Here is a 17477-nt window from a genome sequence, read left to right as displayed (position 1 = left end):
CTGGATACTACAGAAACAGAGGTATGATTTTTGCATCATTGACTTCTTGTTCACTATGATTAGAGGAGTTGGAGTAAGTACCGCACACTTTCCTACTTTAATTACGAAGATTATGTTGTCTTTTGGTGAGAAATCCAAAACTAAGTGGACGATGTTGAAGTTGCATGCAAATGTAATTGCTTATACGGGATGTGTTCAGAAAGTTTGGAGATTGCCAGGAGAAATGGTTATGGAAGAGGGTGATTCGGATGATGAGGAGGACACGACATGTTTTGATGCCAATGCCTTGGAGAACTGTAATTCGGATATGGAACGCATGTCAGTGCTGCATCGTGGTTTGCGTTCCCTGAACCATATATGTGAAGACTTGTGTAATAGGTAGGTTGCCATTCATGATGAACATGTGAACCTGTAGAAGACTGTGGAGACGAACTTCAAGCGCCAGGATGAGCGTTGGAAAGAGATGAGGGCATTTATGGAGGCACAGTGCCGGTTTCGAGTGGAAATCCTAGAACGCATGTCACCCATCGGGGGTTCTTCCTCAGAGGAGTCTGTGAGGCATGAGCGTCGTCGCCGAAGGAAGGATGATTTGGGCCCATCTTCAACTCAGGGCCCATCTTCATCTCGTGGCTAGTTGATAAGTGCTCAAAAAGTGCTATTTAACCCTCGATTATGCCTCTTGTTTAGCCATCTTAGTGGACTAATAGTGTTTATAAGTTGTGTTTTAAGATTCTACAGGTGAAAAAGAGAGTTTTGTAGAATATTAGAGAAAATGGGGTAAAACGAAGCAATTCGGAGCATTAATGATCACATGGGAGGTCCGTGGACAATCATGGAGAAGGCCAAGGAATTGGAGCTATTAAATATCGACTTGGACCTATTTTAAAGTCTATTTGGAAGCCCAAGGCCAAAGGATTCGTTGCTTGGACCAAAGCCCGCAAAAAGAGGATAGAAGGATAGAGCGTAAGAGAAAATCGGCTTATCGTTTGGGACGATGGATCGGCCCAGACGATTTTTCGCGCCCTGGGACGATAGATCGGCGTCGAGACGCATTGATTAAGTCTGGGACGCATGGATAATCGTCAGACGCATGAATCGATTAATGTAGCCAATTCCTTCTCGGTTTTGAAGGCGAAGTCGGACTCTCGAAAAGAAACCTATTTGTATTAGGAAACAAATGACGGTTTGGAATGCTTCTAGAACTCATTGTAACCCCTATAAATAAAGGACCTAAGTGCCTCATGTAATTGGCCAATTCACTTATATTCTTGTCTCCAGAACTTGAGGCAGAGAGAGATTAATAATAAAAGATCGGTTTTAACTAGCTGAGTCTTAATAAATTAGTCTTTCTAGTCTTATGTTCTTCAACTCTTCTTCTTCTCGTTCTTCGTGTTCTTCCTTCTATATGGAAGGCTAATCTTCTCCTTCAAGGGAGGAGATGAAGCCAGTGCTTAAGGTTTAATGATTCTTTCGGGTTCATGGTGTTCTTCAATCGGGCTAGTTCTTTATGTTTGTAGTTATTAGTTCCATTGCCCACACCAGGGGATGGAAGTATAGAATAGGGTTTATGTTTTGCAATATTAATATCATGCTAGTGTTCTTTACTTTTCTTCTAGTAGTGTAATTCTTTAGAGTTAGGGAAGTATTCTTTGTGTTGCCTTAGAAGGGGTAGCTCGGGAGTGCTGCCTAGGGAAGTATTCTTTGTGTTTGCCTTAAGTGGTGATTTATTGAATGGCTGCCCTATTAGGAAGTACTCCTTGATGTTGCTCTTGGTAATACATTGAATGGTTGCCCGAGCTTACATAAAAGGAAAGAAGATATTAATAGCATAAACATAAGAACAACCTTAAGTAGAGTTAATTGTTAACGATGTTTCATCCAAAGGGCATCGCACTCGCTCGATTGCCTAATTGTAGTCTACTTGTAAGAACAACCATGAAGTGAGAAGGTCATAGATTAAAAGTATTGGTGGATTCTAATCTCTTGAATTCTCTCTCTTATAAATTCTCAATAGTTTAGTTAGTTTAGCTTAGTTTAGCATTAGAATCTACAATCTCTACAACATTAGTTTTTAATCCCTTAAACCCCTTTCCAAATTCTATTCTTCACATAACATACACTTAAAAGTGGAACGATACCCTACTCATCCTTTACTTAGTGAGGGATAATTAGGTTTTGATACGCTTCTCTTTTGTTCAACGATCATCATCTATCTACATCATCCATACACCATCTAAACACAAAAAAAGAGGTTGGTCAAATGGCGCCACTGCCGCTTTAAGTTGCTTATGTTTAACGTTTTCTTTCAAGATTAGAATTTTGGATATTGAGGTAATTTTAGCCGCATCATCCATCCTTTTAAGAAAGAAAGAAGCTTGAAGGACATCTCGAAGACAAGATCTACCATCCAGGTTAGTCAAATCTTCATTCTTTTATTGCTTCTTAGTATAGTTAAGGTCATAGTTTTTTTTTATTGCTTTCTAGTATAATTGCATTTAGGATCTTTTCAACAATTGAAGTTGTAAGCCAACGTGAAAATATCGGACTCTAGTGTTTCTTTGTGAATCTTGACAAATGGACTATCGATGCGTAGGCAGTGGTACTTAAGCAATCCAAGTGATTCACCATAACCCTAGAAGAGACGACTTTTAGACAACGGTGAGATACTAGCTGCAAAGCCCAACCCAGTTTAAAGAAAAGTAGTTTTACATTCTAGTATAATTTAGAATAGTTGCATAGTAGGATAGTTTTTTATTATTTTTGCATAGAATTTTCTAGTGTATGCCCGTCGTCCATATCATCGTCCGGTAAGAACACAACAATGGACAAGGTTTAACAACCGACTCACAAGAATACTAGGCGAGATTGATACAATGGCCATAGCAATGATGGAGGTGTTTTGGACACCAATAATCTTGAAGCTATTCCTCCAATGCAAGCCAATGAGAGGAAAAAGCGAAAGTGATTTCTATTCACCAATCATTGGAGACCCACCAAGCGGTATTGTTTTTCGAGACGAAGCTAACCGGTTTGAACTTAGAGCTTCGATAATCTCTATGCTTCCAAAGTTCAATGGTTGGACAATGTTCAAACCTTATGTTCACATGAACAAATTTCTATCGATCCTCGAACTTTCAAGAACGAGAATATCGGGGATGAGAGTATCAAGTTAATCCTTTTTCCACTCTCACTCGAAGGTAAAGCATCCGAATGGTTAGCTCGCCTGTACCGATCAATTCAATCAACAACCTGGGAGAAGTTAAGAACAAAATTTATGAACAAGTTCTACCCACCCCGTGAAGAGCGGATGCAATGCAGCCAAGCCATCGACAATTTCAAAGGGAAGGTGACTAAAGAATATCATCAAAGTGGGAGAAATTCAATAATCTGCTAGTCTCATGTCCACATCATGGTTATGATAAGAGCACATTTGGCTCATTTTTTTCTTCGAGGACTTTCTACTATGAACAAGCGGATGATCTGATCAATGCATCAAGGTAAGTTTACATCATTGGATGGAGAGGAAGCTTACAACTTTCGAGAATTTAGTGAAGACACTCAACAATGGAGTACTAGCTTGGCGAAGGCGTATTAGCTAGAGTGGAGGGTGCTTAGAAGAAATTTGGCAACCAAATTCAAGAAGACCCAAATCAAGCAATGCTATCAATTATGGCAAGCCTATCAGCAGGACTTGAAAATCTGAACAAGAAGTTTGATCGGGTTCTCCATGAATCCTCCAAAACCAAACAATTTCCAAGCTAAACCTCGAGCCATCCAAGCATTGTTATACCATTTGTGAGCTATGTTAGATGAAGGCCACACCAGCGAAGAGTGTTAGATACTATCACGGATACTAATGCGGAGGCATGTAGTATCAACTCTTTAGGAAGAAATAACTAGTTCAATCGAGGGACAAAATTATTGGAAACCACAAAATACAAATCAGAGGAATTTTCCTCCAGGATTCCAAAATCGATCAAATCGGTTCGAATAACCGATATCGGTTCCAAAACCGCCAAAGAACCATACGAGAAATCAGCGGTCATACGGAACCAACAATACCAAGCTAACACAAACAGAGAGTTAGTACCGGATCTTATGAGTGGATATATTGCCCCTACGCCTCGGTCGAGCAAAGCGGTTATCCCACATCACGGAAGAAGCTATCACCACCATTGTCAATGAGCTGAAACGGACAAATCAAAGAACCCGAAGTTGGAGAATAACTTTGAGTGTCATTCAAGGCGGATAGGGCAAAATCGGCTGTCTTGACGAGAAAGATCAAAAGGAGCATTACCAAGCCGGAGCCAAATCCGAAAGGAAGATGTGTCTTGCAGGTGGATAACTTGGAGATTACTCAGTCGAATGCCCAAGTTAATTCTGTCACCACTCTGAGGTCAGGCAAGAAAGTTGATAACAAGATTGTCTACGAACCAGGAAAAGATTATGTGGAGCCTAAGGTAACTTATGTCCCCACCATCCCACCCAGTTCTAACATTCCAGATATATCTAGTGTTGTGCAACCTGCTGAAGAAACTGTTGCAAAAGAAGTTGAAGGAACTACTATGGAAGTAAGTAAGAAGAAGCCATCACGAGTGACTCCACCTGTCACTCCACTAATTGTTACCAAGCCAACCGAAGCCGAAAGAAGAGAACCGATTTTGAAGAATCCGCCAGCACCGTTTCCTTCAAAACTAGTGAATACCAGAAAAGATGACCAGTACAAGGAGATTTGCGATGTATTTCAGAATTTACAGATTAATATCCCATTTCTGACCGCCATCAAGCAAGTTCCCTCGTATGCCAAGTTCCTGAAAGATCTAGTAAAGAAGAAGACCAACATTCCGAAAGAAGCTTTTATCGCTCAAAGATGTTCATCGTACCTACAGAATCTATCGGTTGTGAAACTGAAAGATCACGGAAGTCAAGCTATTACATGCAGAAGTGGAGATTCTTTGGAGGAACAAGCTTTACTAGATTTGGGTGCGGTGTGAATCTTCTACCATATTTCGATCACGAGAAGTTGGGCTTGAAGGATCTAAAACCGACCGATGTTACTTTTCGGTTGGCGGATAGATCGGTGAAGATACCTAGAGGACTAATTGAAGGCGTCATAGTCAAGATCGAAGATTTCTATTATCGGTTGATTTCATAGTACTGAACCACGTAACCTACATCGGTAGGCGGATACCAATCATTCTAGGCATACCATTCTTGGCCTTTGCAAATGCACTCATCAACTGTCGAAAGCGGTAATATGGCGTTATCCTTTGGTAATATGAAAGTTGAGACCAATGTTTTCCATATGTTACGACAACCACGGGAAGTATGTCGTGAGCGAGGTATGCATGATTGAAGCGTTAGCCACGGGATTATCGACTCATTCATATCCTGGCGACGAGTTATTGAAAGCTCGGCGGATTTCAGATTGTGAGGAACTTAGTGTTGAGTCAATCAATGCGATTTTGGATTCATCACCTGTCATGGATGACATCAAGTTCAAAGAAAAACTTGAATCGCCTATGCTTGATGGACCACCTAAAGAGCTTAAGAAGGAGCCACCTAAGCTAGAATTGAAGCCTTTACCGTCTACACTCAAGTATGTTTTCTTGGGAGATTTGGGAACCTACCCAGTAGTCATTGCATCATATTTGACTGCGAAGCAAGAATCCAGGTTAGTAGCACTTTTAAAAGAACACAAGTCAGCTATAGGTTGGACAATTGATGATATCAAGGGGATCAGCCCTATGATAGTTCACCATAGGATTCATCTGGAAGAGGATTCCAAGACTTCTAAGCAACCACAGAGGAGGCTTAATCCTAAAATGAAGGAAGTAGTTAGAGAAGAGGTCGTCAAACTCCTTGGCCTTGAGGCATTATCTACCCTATTTTTGATAGTCAATGGGTTAGTCGGTTCAAGTTGTGCCAAAGAAGTCCGGAACCCGATGATCGAGAAGCGAGAACAATGAGTTGATTCAACCAGGATTTAATTTGGATGGAGAGTTTGCATCGATTATAGGAATTTGAATAGCGCATCGAGGAAAGACCATTTTCCATTGCCATTTATCGATCGGATGTTAGAAAGATTAATTTGGACAAGCTTACTCTGCTTTCTTGATGGTTACTCGGGATATTTTCAAATCCATATTCACCACGAGGACCAAGAGAAGACCACATTCACATGTCCATTCGAACATTAAGCCTACCGTCATATGCCTTTTGGTCTATGCAATGCACCGCCACTTTTCAGCGATGCATGATGAGTATTTTTGGCGACATGGTGGAGAAATACATGGAAGTTTTATGGACGATTTTTCAGTTTTGGATCATCTTTTGAGGATTGCCTACACCATCTCTCCTTAGTCCTTAAGCGTTGTTGCGATACCAACTTAGTTACGGCTGGGAAAAGTGTCACTTCATGGTAAAGGAAGGGATAGTGCTAGGTCACCAAGTTTCAAAGGAAGGAATTCTAGTAGATCGGCGAAGATTGATATTATAAAGGATCTACCCAAAACCGAGAAACTGTCAAAGATATCCGTGCCTTCCTAGGTCATGGCGGATTCTACCGTCGATTTATCAAAGATTTGTGAGAATTGCAAGACCATTTGTCACATCTGTTAGGGAAAGATATTGTCTTTGATTTTGATACATCATGTGTTGAAGCTTTTATGAAGTTAAAGGAAGCACTAACTTCAGCACCAATCATTAAATGCCCGATTGGAGCTAGCCATTTGAAATCATGTGTGATGCATCGATTATGCTATAGGAGCCGTTCTAGGACAAAGAGACAAGAAAGTGCCATATGCAATCTACTATGCTAGCAAGACTCTAAATGGAGCTCAGATTAATTATTCTACCCAGAAGGAAGGAACTTAGCCGTCGTCTATTCTCTTGACAAATTCGACAATATCGATAGGTTCAAAGGTGATTGTCTATAACGACCATCTTTGCCCTTGCGTCATTTACTCGCTAAGCGGGGATGCCAAGCCAAGATTGATCCGATGGATACTACTTTTACAAGAATTTGATTTGGAGATACGTGATAAGAAAGGAGCAGAGAATGTCGATTGCTGATCACCTTTCTAGATTGCTAGTGGAGAATACGGAAGACAATTTACAAATCGTGAGACTTTTCCGATGATGAGCGGTTCAAGATTATATCGAAGTGCCATGGTACGACCACATTGCAAATTATCTTGTGACCGACAAGGTACCATCACATTGGAGCAAGCAAGAAAAAGATTTATTCTACTCAAAGGCCGGATATTATTTTGGGATGATCCATACTTATTCAAGAAGTGTTAGGATCAAATTATTGAAGATGCATCCCGAATTGGAAGCAGGAATCCATTCTATCATTACGTCATGATCAGCCTTTGGAGGACACTTTGGCCCCAACGCGTCTTGCGAACAAGGTATTACAAGCTGGATTCTATTGGCCTACTCTTTTAAAGATGCAAATATTTATTGCAAAGCATGTCGAGATGCCAATTTACGGGTAAAACCTCGAAAAGGTTTGAGTGGCCTCAACAACCGATCCTTATCTCAGAAATTTTGATGTATGGGGTATAGATTTCATGGGACCATTTCCTCCTTCTTTTGGTTACACCTACATTCTACTTGCTGTGGACTATGTTTCAAAATGGATTGAAGCAGTTCCTACGAAGACTGCCGATCATAAAGTCGTCGTGGACTTTCTGAAGAAGAACATTCTACCAAGATTTGGAACACCGAGAGCCATCATCAGTGATAACGGTTTTCACTTCTGTAACCATGTATTTGGGAATCTTATGGCAAAGTATGGAGTAATTCACAAGCTAGCTTTACCATATCATCCTCAGACTAATAGTCAAGCAGAAGTTTGAATAGGAAATCAAGAGTATTTTGGAGAAGGCGATGAAATCCATCTAGGAAAGACTGGTCTCTTAGACTCCAAGATGCACTATGGGCATCTGAGCGACATTCAAAACACCCATAGGGATGTAAGCCCTATCGCTTGGTATATGGAAAAGCGTGTCATCTACCGTTGAGTTAGAACATAAAGCTTATTGGGCAGTGAAAGAGATGAATTTCAACCTAGATCAAGCGAGGAGAAAGGAGGAAGCTTGGATCGATTGAATTAGAGGAATTGAGAAGTGATGCTTATGATAAGTCGAGGATTTACAAGGATAAGACTAAAGCATTACATGATAGAAGAATTCAAGAAGAGAGAATTTGAACACAGACCGAGAAGGTTACGGTCTACAACTCTCGTCTAGAAATTTTCCCTGGAAAATTTGAGATCTAGATGGGCCGGGACCGTTTATAGTAAGACATGTCACACCTTTTGGAGCTATTGAAGTAGAAGACATAAAGAGAAGGACTCGTTTCAAAGTTAATGCTCATCGACTAAAAGCCTTTTCGGAGTTACCCCTCTTGGAGGCGTGGAGGCCATTTTTCTCAAGGATCGGTTTATCGGACCATTTGTTGAAGCGGAAAATTGGGGTAAGTTACCTACACACCTTAAAGATTACATTCTATGTCTTCTGAACCTGTTACTCTGTCTAGTTGAAGTTTTTGCATGAGGAAGCCGCCGTAAGCTTGACTCCTTAGGATCTCATTAGTATAAGTGCCACCGATAGCCCAGGGCCCAGATTTTCATAACTTTGTCCTTTCTTGAGGAGGAGTTGCAAGCCCGAGTCAAAGTCTCATAACTCTAGTAGACCGGTATAAAATGTCTATAGGAAGTAAGCATGTTGTTGAGAGATCAGTTTTGGAATGGGAATTCTAGTCTTGAGGATCTGACTTTAAAAGACTCACATTACGTCTTGGGGATCTGACGTAAAAAGACCTAAAAATTTGTTTCTTGAACTAATTCTGATATTCGGCATCAATGGTAATATCCTACCTTTTTCTCATCCATTTCATTTACTTCTTTATACATTGAGGTCAATGCATGCATAAGTAGGGGGAGGGTGTACTTGAGAAATGAATTTTGAAAATTAGTTTTCAAAAAAAAAAAAATATTTTTATGTTATCAGTAGCATGAGAAAAATGAATTTTAATGATGAGTGCGGGATATAGATTCTATCTTGCTTAGTCTTTGAGTTTGATAGATAGTTGATATTATTGATTTCATTACCGCTTAGACTATTTATTATGCTCGGACATAGTTCTTATTGATAGAATTCTTTATCAAGGCACCACCATAATACTTGGTCAATTTTGTGTACTTTTGCTAGAAGAGAGATTTAAACCCCTAGTAAACTGGAAGTAGAATTTTTAGACTTAGCCCGTGAGACTTGAGCTTTATACCCATTTTTGGAGAGTTCTTACGAAAAATCCGAGTCTTAGTAACTCATCATCTTTCAGTTCTTTATATCGTTGTAATATAGTCTCATTATTCTTTAATTTGGTTAATCACGAAGTGACATCAACTGGGGAGATAGCCATTAGGTCTTGTAGTCTATTCAAAGCAGTATCATAATCGATAAGTCAAGTAGTGAACCCATTCAGCCTTTATCCCACCTAGTAGGACCATCATGTTAAACCCTTTTGAGCCTTACAATAAACCATTTTCTTTCATAAAACCCTTTACTCGTCACCCAACTCCAGACAAGGAGTATAGCCAAAATCTTTATCAGCCATACCTATATGTTTCGAGAATACGAAGGGCACAAGGAGGAAAAAGACCACAAAAGGAAGATTACAAGGAAATATCGAGGAGAGATACAATGAAGTCCATCATTACGTTTCAAAGTGAAAGAAGCTAGTGGAAAACAAGCATATCCGGTACTAATCAAGGATATACCAATTTGAGCTTTAAAAAAAAAAAAAAAAAAAAAAAAAAAAGTTGAAAGAATGGATGGAAAAGCTAAGATAAAGAATTTTCTCTGCAATACAAAATTTGAAGAAATCTTCCAATCTTTTTTGAGAAAAAGCAAAACCCTTAGTGTTTTGGAAACAACCCCTAGAATCCTTTTTACCTTTCCTTCATAAACCAATACCCAAAGCCAAGTTACAACCCATGACTTATCATTTACAGATGGTGCGAAGTCTAGACTAGGTGAGAGGATGCTAAAGTGAAGGACCCGACACTTCATATGTGATTGACATTCTTTCCATGAGACTAATTTTATTAGGAAGTCTGTTTTTCAAGGTAGTATGTGGGATGTTCAGATGCATTATTCTTTTCCCCACATACATGAGGTAAAATAGTAGACCATCTTACGAGAGATTTTTTCTCGAGAGTATGACCGGTGAGGATTGAAAGTCGAGATTATCTACCTATGGTAAACTAGGGATTCCGTTTCTTGGATAGGAGAGTATAGGAGATTGACTAAGTACACACATAAGTCTTGATTGAGAATTTTGTCAATTTTTACTATATCCCATCATAATCTATGAGTCTTTGCAGAAATGTAGTTAGCAATGGAGATGTCTATTGGGGTAAGCACTAAGTGGGTAAGGAATTTCTCTCTCGAAAAATACTATCATTCTTAAACATGCTATTGATTGATTTTGTGGGTATATCACGAAAACCCTCACGAGACTATAACTTCGTCCTTTTGGGGAACTTAAAGGTTTAAAGCCTTGTTGCATATGGTAAATGCAATCGCGATGCCTCTGCGAAAATGAGTTAGGATTTTATTTTTGTTATTAGGATGTGATTTTGATCACTTATCTATTTTTATCTTATTTGCTAAGAGACTAGCAAAAGGCTAGTTGGGAGTTGTGATAAGTGCTCAAAAAGTGCTATTTAACCCTCGATTATGCCTCTTGTTTAGCCATCTTAGTGGACTAATAGTGTTTATAAGTTGTGTTTTAAGATTCTACAGTGAAAAAGAGTTTTTGTAGAATATTAGAGAAAATGGGGTAAAAACGAAGCAATTCGAGCATTAATGATCACATGGGAGGTCCGTGGACAATCATGGAGAAGGCCAAGGAATTGGAGCTATTAAATATGCGACTTGGACCTATTTTAAAGTCTATTTGGAAGCCCAAGGCCAAAGGATTCGTTGCTTGGACCAAAGCCCGCAAAAGAGGATAGAAGGATAGAAGCGAAGAGAGAAAAATCGGCTTATCGATGCGGGACGATGGATCGGCGCCCAGGGACGCATTTATCGCGTGCCGGGACCTTTATCGATCGAGCGTCGGGCGCATTGATTAAGTTTGGGACGCATGGATAATGCGTCCAGACGCATGAATCGACACTATAGCCAATTCCTTCTCAGTTTTGAAGACGAAGTCGGACTCTGAAAGAAACCTATTTGTATTAGGAAACAAATGACGGTTTGGAATGCTTCTAGAACTCATTGTAACCCCTATAAATAGAGGACCTAAGTGCCTCATGTAATTAGCCAATTCACTTATATTCTTGTCTCCAGAACTTGAGGCAGAGAGAGATTAATAATAAAAGATCGGTTATAACTAGCTGAGTCTTAATAAATTAGTCTTTCTAGTCTTATGTTCTTCAACTCTTCTTCTTCTCGTTCTTCGTGTTCTTCCTTCTATATGGAAGGCTAATCTTCTCCTTCAAGGGAGGAGATGAAGCCAGTACTTAAGGTTTAATGATTCTTCTAGTTCATGGTGTTCTTCAATCAGGTTAGTTCTTTATGTTTGTAGTTATTAGTTCCATTGCCCACACCAGGGGATGGAAGTATAGAATAGGGTTTATGTTTTGCAATATTAATATCATGCTAGTGTTCTTTACTTTTTTTCTAGTAGTGTAATTCTTTAGAGTTAGGGAAGTATTCTTTGTGTTGCCTTAGAAGGGGTAGCTCAGGGAGTGGCTGCCTAGGGGAAGTATTCTTTGTGTTTGCCTTAAGTGGTGATTTATTGAATGGCTGCCCTATTAGGAAGTACTCCTTGATGTTGCTCTTGGTAATACATTGAATGGCTGCCCGAGCTTACATAAAAGGAAAGAAGATATTAATAGCATAAACATAAGAACAACCTTAAGTAGAGTTAATTGTTAACGATGTTTCATCCAAAAGGGCATCGGCACTCGCTCGATTGCCTAATTGTAGTCTACTTGTAAGAACAACCATGAAGCAGAAGGTCATAGATTAAAAGTATTGGTGGATTCTAATATCTTGAATTCTCTCTCTTATAAATTCTCAATAGTTTAGTTAGTTTAGCTTAGTTTAGCATTAGAATCTACAATCTCTACAACATTAGTTTTTAATCCCTCAAACCCCCTTTCCAGTCCTGTTATTCACATAACATACACTTAAAAGTGGAACGATACCCTACTCATGCTTTACTTAGTGAGGGATAATTAGGTTTTGATACGCTTCTCTTTTGTTCAACGATCATCATCTATCTACATCATCCATACACCATCTAAACACACAAAAAGAGGTTGGTCACTAGTGGTTTAGGAAATTTGTTGTTTTGATGTTGTTTTTATTGTTTTTAGTAGATCGGATATTGAGTTGTTAAATTTAGTAGTTAAATTTGAATTCTGTAGTTAATTGTTATTTGAATTTCTATTTGAATTTAATTTGGTTTTTGTCTAAGCATGCGATGATTTTTGCGTAAATCCCACATTCCCGAGATGTTTGGGGGTGGTATTATTATTTCTAGCATTGCTTTTATCATATCCACCATTTTAGACATTAATTTGCAAATTGTGGAAATACGAGTGTTTAAGAATGTTGCCGATATTGGTGTGGCTAAGATTAGATATTGTCGTAGAATGAAATTTCAATGAATAGAATTTCAATGATATTGGTGTGGAAGTTGCTATTTTGAATTTAACCAAAAAACTATTGGTTTATATTCGGAATATGCACCTAACTTGTTTCCGTTTTGGTTTTAGAATATTTTGTTTCCGACAATTGCCTTAAATTTTTTTGGCAACTTGTTGATATTCGTTTTAGAAACTAAAACCCTATATATACTTGAGTCACTCAACACTCACAACCCACACCTTGAACCTTGAACCTCTAAAATTTTTCTTTTGTTTTTCACTTCATCCTGCTCAGAATACATGGGAGGGCCCTCTACACACACACAAGTCTCGAAGGAAGATCGCCACACTCAATTTCGGCATTCGAAAAACATTATTTGTTCCCGACTCTTCGATCTCCGAGGTGTGACGCACTCTCCACTTCCAAAAACCCATAAACAGTTCAAATATGCGGATAATTAAAAACCAATAAAAATTTTAACTTAAACAAAAGTCTTTTTCATTACAAAAATTAACAAATGAAAATGCAAATAACCTTATCTCAACTGAAAATCTATATCACCTCAAAGGAAAACAAAGCCTATTTTGAAATGCGACGCTAACGCAAACCACAAGCAGCAACCAATCTTCTTCAACACTAAACCTGTCAAGACTTATCAACTATGTTCATTTAATGAACACACCCTATAAGCAAACATGCAAATCGAGTCAGCATTATAAAAATGCTGGTGTGAGTAGCTCTAAAATACAACATATACTTATACATATACATACACAATCCATAAGGCAGTTAGTTCCTCCACCGAGGCACCTTAACTTTCAACGAGTAATACAACATCCTTAAGTACAATAATTAAGGTAGGTAGTTCCTCCACTAAGGCGCCTTAACTTCCCACTAACCACCCAACAAACCATACGCATAATAAAAAAGTATTTAGTTCCTCCATGAGGCGCCTTAGGTTCTAACTAAACTATAACCAGCCAAGTATATACAATCATCTATCTAAAGATATATCATTAACCAACATATTACCATAATTATATTAATTAAGACTTTCTTTGTGTGTCCCTAAAATCACGTCGTATCTATGTCTTACCTAGTTTCCCTGGCTACCACAATCGCTTCCCAACGCCGAACATGTACATCCACATGCCTCCCCTTACCTAATGAACCACTTCGTGCGTAACTACCTTGAGCGGGATGCCGCACACCAGGTAACCCTCACACGGAAGTCATTATGCAAAATCGCCACTATTCGTATAAAATATCACGCCGCCTCGTTCTATTTTGAGAACGGAATAATCAAGCCACTATTCGGGCTACGCCGTAAAGGGCCATTCAAACTTTTACTAAAACACCGTAAGGGCCAATCACATTACTTACGCCCGAAGGCCATTCAGATTCTTCAAACGCCGGAAAGGGCCAATCAAATTGCACACGCCACACGGGGCAAATCACATGAGTTGTGGTAGCTAGGTTATAGGATTTTCGTTACGTAATTTATTCAAATGTCATACATTTATGACTCATAAAAATTCCACTATATCACGTGCAGGTCAAATACCTTATTGCACTAAGCCACAATATTTAGAAAATATCTCAATTATATCTCATAACTACTTTCATTCTGTCCCGTGCCAATATATTATTGCACTACGCCACAATCCCGTGGGAAATATCCACACATACTATACTACCTCATAGTAGCATCTCACATATAAAATAATGGAGCGTTTATACATTTATGTCTCCAAAACTATTGCATTTAATATATATATCCCAACATATTATATAATGTCACAATATCAACGGCAAATCTTAATTAGATAATGACCACCAAATTTATACAAGCTTCCACATCATTTTAGCCTTTGATTTGTCCATACAATTTACAACATAAAACGTAGCACAATTAAACAGTCCACAATCAGCCCAATATATATATGCTTTACACACTACTCATGTCAAATCTTAATTAGATAATGACAAACAACGTTATATAATCTTCGACAATATTTTATTACTATATTTGTCCATATTCTTAAATATGAGAAAAACTGGAAAAATTCAACATTCCACAGTCAACGGTCAACGGTCAAAGTCAACGGTCAATGGTCAAAGTAAAACTGTCGTTTCCATGTTCGACAGGTTCAGGGGTCATAGCCATGGTTCAAGGCTAAGGTCAAAGGTGAATGGCTCATGGGCTCATGACCAAGGTAATGGTTCGGACCCAACTGGCCAAGCCCAAACCTTAGAACCCGAAAGTCTAAATGTTGAAAGACCCATTTGGATCTCTATTTTAAGTAATATGGACTGGCCTCAAACAATATTAGAACTGCCCCAAAACAGTTAAGTGTTTCGACCCAAACATTGAACTGAAACCGGCCCAAAAACTTTAAATTAAACTGGCCCAAACTAAACAAATAAGAAAAATGGCCCAACCCACTAACTAATATCAAAACTGGGCCCAAAACAAAACCAAAAAGAACTGGCCCAAAACTTAACATAAAAACCGGCCCAAAACTAAAATAGATTTTTGGGCCCAACCAAACAAAACTGAAATTTGGCCCAAGGCCTAACCAGAGAACAGAGTTGTCTTCTCCGGTTTTGTTTCTCCACAGAATTCAGCTCAGCAGCGCCCACCACCACCTGACACCACTCGTCCTCCCCTTTCAATCCCACGGTTTCACTCCTGAACAAAAACCCCATATTTATATACAATAAAAACTCGGTTCCCTCACTCTTCGAAAACTCGACCCGACCGCCATTGAAGCTGTTCCAAGCTCCCAACAGCCCCCACTCTCCAATTAACAACCAAGTATCCATCCCTAACTCCTCCGACATCAACCCACAACCCATTCAAGCCGACAAATTCCAAACAAGCAAACTACAACAGTTCAACGCACGCCCTTTCCGATTTCTCCAAGCTTCACTGCCCCGACATCACGCAAACATCAGCCCAACAACCTAACATTCATCCCCTTACTACCACCCCTCTTCAATCAACAACAAAACAACAAAAACAATTAAAATAAACTTTAGTGGCGTTTTCTCTGGCCACCATTAACAGCTTGCTTCGAGCTTCCACCAGCGCCTATCTCCAGCACTCACACACTCTACACTAGCTACCCCATCACCAACCACACTTTAATCAATCTACTTCAACAACACAGTATAACCAACAATATACCGGACAATTGTTTGTTTGGGCTCGCGCCGCCGTTAACGAGCCCAATCAAATCTTCAACAGTTCAATGTGGATTCCGAGTTTTAACAACTAACGACAGTTTAACAAAATTTAACAACGAAAATTTACAAGTGTTTAACAACGATAGGACAAAAATTAATAACAGAATAATTAACATATTTCGTGAAATAGAAAACTAATCTACTCACCTTAATCCCAAGCTCCACGAATCCTCCTAGTCCGAATCGTCGCGCTCCACCCTCCAGCAAACGAGTTTCTATCTCTGCCTCCATTTTTATATTTTTTTTATTCTCCCAGAACCCTATTCTCTAGAACAATACGAATATATACTTGAGTTTGAAACCCAAGCCCAATACAGACTCGGGCCCAGAAATCAGGCCCACATATCCCAAACCCAATCCGATCCAATTTAAAAAAAAATAAAAAAATAAAAAATTAATTAATAAATATGTATTTTAAATACGGGCGTTACAGCTATACACATCTCAAAAGAATCTTGTCCCGAGATTCGGAAGTAATGTTATACGAACACATAACGTTGGTTATTAACTTAGAACCTACACAAGAATGTACCGAGATTAAACTTAAGCAAGATGACGTTGGTATTAATTATTTTAAATAATTCAGATTATATGTCTTCATGCCATTACAAAATCTATTATAGGTTAACTATCTATATTAAAACAAATTATTACTGTCACTTAAACACCAGACTAATATATCATTTCTCATTAGCATGCAATTTCTTGACACGTAGCAAACTCTACGAAAAATTAATATTCTACTTAACTAATCAATAATATAGAGAAAGTTCATCCTGATATAAAACATTAGGGAGTCTTTCATTATTATGCATAAAAGAAAATTAGTGCCCTAATATACTTAAAACGAAAATCACTTATATCATTGATACTATAATAAAACTTTATATTTACTTTAGTCATGCTATCAGAAATATTAAATTTAAAAACAACCCTTAAATCCTAATTCATGCTTGCAACTGGATCAAATATAGCACGTATCCAAAAATAATTTTTCATATTCATCTATCAAAATCATTTAGACTGAAACAAAACAATTAAGAATAAATACTCGATGCTCATTGCTATTATTATTATTACTAATTATTTTAACCGGTGAAAAAATTCAAAAATTAATCTCCATATACAATGATAATTAACATAAGACTTGCTACCGTATAACACGAATTTAAAAAAAATTAGGATAATATAAACTCACTTCTAATATATCACCCATAACAAGTTATATTCTCACGGTAATATTTATGAACCATAAATCAAGGTATATATTTTAAGAATACTCGAATATGCAAAAATCAAGGTGAAACGAATGTAACAATATTAATCAATCATGTCATAATTTATCGGCACGAAGCACACTTATAAGACAAAATAAAAATCCGTTTGTTGTTGAAATACGATCATAATTATATTAAGACATCCTCTACATAAATTCCAATATAGTTTAAGAAAATAACAATTATCACCATTATTCTAATTAATCATTAATAACGTGACCTTAAGAAAACAACCTACACATGCATGTTTTCTTGGTATAACAATATTAATCATCAC

Source organism: Coptis chinensis, chromosome 4, assembly GCF_015680905.1.
Source record: "Coptis chinensis isolate HL-2020 chromosome 4, ASM1568090v1, whole genome shotgun sequence".
NCBI lineage: Eukaryota > Viridiplantae > Streptophyta > Magnoliopsida > Ranunculales > Ranunculaceae > Coptis > Coptis chinensis.
The sequence above is the reverse complement of the archived record's forward strand: the minus strand, read 5'-3'. Positions refer to the sequence as shown.